The sequence below is a fragment of the Cyprinus carpio genome, chromosome A5 (genome assembly GCF_018340385.1).
Source record: "Cyprinus carpio isolate SPL01 chromosome A5, ASM1834038v1, whole genome shotgun sequence".
In the NCBI taxonomy this organism is placed as follows: domain Eukaryota; kingdom Metazoa; phylum Chordata; class Actinopteri; order Cypriniformes; family Cyprinidae; genus Cyprinus; species Cyprinus carpio.
In genome coordinates this window covers 34,487,169-34,491,132 of record NC_056576.1, presented here as the reverse complement: position 1 = coordinate 34,491,132, position 3,964 = coordinate 34,487,169, and positions in this window count along the sequence as shown.

The following is a 3,964-nucleotide window of genomic DNA, read 5'->3' as shown; positions in this document are numbered from 1 at the left end:
AATGAGTTTGAATGGTCTAGAAATAGTTCATAGAATGGCAGCTAAATGGAGACCTAAAAAGCCTTCAGTTTGTTTTTTGTTACATTTGAATTTTGACAGAGTTTGAATAGTCTTGGCTCATCTGAACATTTCCTCTGGCCAATGTAAGTCTGTGGGATTTTTTGATGATTTTTCATTTTCATTTTTAGGAAAAACCGTAAATCCTCATTAGAGGGAGCAAGTTCACTGTTTCTCTATGCTTTACTACAGACAGATCTGTCCTTATATCACTCATGAAACAATATCTCGACATCCGCTCTGTGTGTCTGTTCAAGATGGAAGTGGTGTGTCTCGTTCAGTATCCTTGAAGTTCACCATGAACAGTTTCATACAAACAGCCATTCACTGAGAGTCATCAACATGCATGAACCATCTTCATCGCTAGGTCGTCATTCAGCATTTTGTAGGCAATGCTTGTTCATTATATCTCCTCTCCTGCTCTGAGTACCAGTATGTCACTAACAAACACCACACACTTCAACTACATTAACACTGTGTGGCATTGTTCTCTACAGGTTGTATGCGATCTGTGTCGAAGCGGTCACAGATGAAGGGTTGTTCTTCTTGCTTCTGGCATTTCAGCTCTGAGACGCAAACCCCTGCACCGGTGAGTCGGCTCTTCTTATTCTGTATCTCCTCGAGAGATACTGGGTTCTCGTCTCCTGAATAACTAGGAAGTGCAGGAGTGATTATATTCTGCTGATTCTGAAAGTTGATCCACGTTATAAACGGGACGAGTATCTATGACTACTGTGGAGTACTTACATGTAATGATTTATACTATTTTTAACAATGCGCCCGAAATTTAGTAACAGACGATATTTTTGGGAATAGAAGAATCATAATTCAGGCTCTAATCTGAGTTTTCTGGTACTCTTACGCCACTGTTTAATCTCCTTGATGACTATGAATATATAAATATTTTCATCTCTTCGCGTGTCTCTGTGTGTAAAAATTGATAAAGAGAGAGTTGCTGATCATGTCTCACTGTTATTACTGGCTATGATCAACGTATTGTTCATCCAGATCAGAGTATGAGCCGAGTGGAGCCGCCAACAATTTCTCCTCCTCAAGGCCCGGAAAGCATTTAATTGACACTGGCCCGCCTCCACCACTGATATCAGGAAACACCACCACTTCACCCGCCTAAAGTTTCAGTATACTTGTAATTCCACAGTTCAACTTCTGTCTATAACGATATTAAAAAATAAATAAAAACACAAATAAATATGTCAGCATTAAAAGGTGGCACTAAGCGCTTTTTGTAGCAAATTTAGTTTGTGATGAAACGCTTTCTCCAGTTATTTTACCTACGGATCGATGCATTTCTTCTGCATACAGATTTCTGCTCATTCAAAATCAGGATACAGATGAAGTAGCCAAGATTACATTTGTTTGAATGCATTATTGAGAAAGCGATTATGCGGTGAATAATTAAGTGTTGTGTAGCTTCACGGTTTAAATCATGCTTTCTAGCTGAAAATATTCTGTATTTAGAAGAATCAAAACATCCTTGAGAACTATAACTTCCTCACCATGTCCATAAAATGCTATTACTTAACTCCACCCAGCCGCTAAGTTATGAAATGCTTTACCCATTATGGGGTTATTTATATGGAATTTGGGTTATTTTGTGCAACCTATGCTTGAGTCAAAAATCCATCAACCTTAACTTATATCGGTTGACCCAGCGTCGGGTTGTTTCCAGAAGCTCAACCTCATCATCACATCATCACCAGAGTCCACACACACCGAAGCTTCGTCACAGCAGAGAACCCTGACAGCTCATCCAGCCGGTACACAAATAATAAAAAGGTAATGTGTACACTACATGTCTAATTCACTCTGTCTGTGTTGCATTACCAATTAAAGTAGTATCCTTATATTGTCGAGGCTGGTTGGTTCGGTTTGTAACAAATGTAGCTTAACGCTAGCCATTATCATAGAAACGCAAGCACGGATAGCAGCTTATCCGCTTTGGTCTGAATTATATTAATGAATTAATTAAACAAATTCATAATGCCCATGGGCATATAGTCATAGTGTATATTGTGGGTGACGAGGCTAATTTGCCAGCTAGTTTCATGCTAGCCAGGTGATTCGCCAGTTAGTTCCTCTTTGCTAGCTATTATTGTGCAACTGGCTATAAACTAACGGCTTTATTGATGTTTTTTCCCCTGGAAGCTTTTTAATGCTTGACATGTGAAGGCATAACACAGTGTTTGACTGATTAAAATATAAAACAGTGATAATTTGATCTGTCTTGTTATGTGGTGACCCCACAATAGATAAGAACAAATTCTTATTTAAAATTGGCCTGGCCACTTGAGTGAAGGGGTTGATGACACCCCAGTATGTGCACATTTTGTGTAAAGGTGTTATACTTTTAAGCAAAAGTTTCCTTTTTATTCATGTGGAACTGTAAGAGATTTGGGACTTGAAAGTAAATCAGTACAGGGTTAGAATAGACCGTTGTGGTGAGAAACCAGGACTCTATTTTGAAAACTGAATGATAGGATTTGATATAGGCGCTTGTAGCGCTACCGCCTCTTTACATCTGCTGAGCAACTGGTGCGACGCGGACGCCGATTTTTCCTGTTATTTTGCAGGTATTATTGTTACAACAACTTAATAATATGTACACGAGATCTGTAATGCAAATGTATATGTTCATACCGCAGATATTTTGGGTAACTTAATGACGTTCGGGTTTATGAATATGTTGATATGCAGACTGCCCATATTTCATGAACAACTGTAACACGAAGGTTGTAGAAATCACGTTTAATTCGGTCAAATTGACTCCAGTTACAGGTTATAGTGTTTCATTATGGGTTACTTCAAATTTGTGTTTGGTTTATAAAGTTATGTATACATATAAAGATCGGATGCACTTATTTTGCAGAAGGCCATCTTATCTGTCTTGAATTACTTGGCCTTCTGCGCAGGGTCTGTAACGTAAAAGGAAATATGTAATATATTAATTTATGTACCTGAAGAGGCTAATACTGTGAAGCGGCCACAAATATTCTTGTGCAATCAAAACAGGCAATTTACATATGCAATTTGTCATATGGGTGTGTATAGAGAGGGAGGATTGTTTCTCTATATTGGTGCTCAATAAAATGGCTGGTATCTTCAACATTGTTTTTACATTTCTGCTGCTATAGTCTGCATTGCTTTGCATGGTGGCCGTATGAATAGTAAATACAGCTAGCAATTGTATTTTAATAAGCTCTTTTTGTCTTTTTGTTTCTGGGTCAATGGACGAAACTTTGTCATTAATGCTGACGATATGTCGAAAGATTTAAAAGGTAAATATTTTTCCCATCTACCATATCAAGTCTGCACATTACTATCAAAGCCCTTTTCAGACATGAATTCTTATGAAATACTCCTCTTTTTTCAATGGCTTCCATAGGAGCTTTTTTATGTCTTTTGTAGGCTTTCCAGTGCTTTGTTCTATTTTGTAATAACAAATGATGGAATATGCATGTTATTACTATCTCCCAGTAGTGCCCATACATTTTGTTTTGTACTCCTCTGTTGTAAAAAAGATGTCTTTGTGTTTTCTTTTTGTCTTTCAGAGGAGAGGGGGATTGATCGAAGAGTTTTCTTTTAAGATGAGGCTACCATCAACTGAGTTGATCCCCTCATAAAACAGGAGGGGGCTGGTGCCCCTGGATGGGTTCACCAGGTAATATTCTTGTCAGCGAATCTTGCCATTGCAGAGATGCGATGGAACATGCAGGATGTTGCTTGTTTATGTGATGAAATCTGGGTACCTTCTTCACATCAATGACACCTGTAATGTCTACAGGTGTAGTGTTGGAGACCGCCTGGTTTAGCGCCCTTCCACCTACAGCGGGTGGCAGTAGTTGCCAGCATTTAAGGTGCAGCACGCTAATGTTACCGAAGCTGCCAG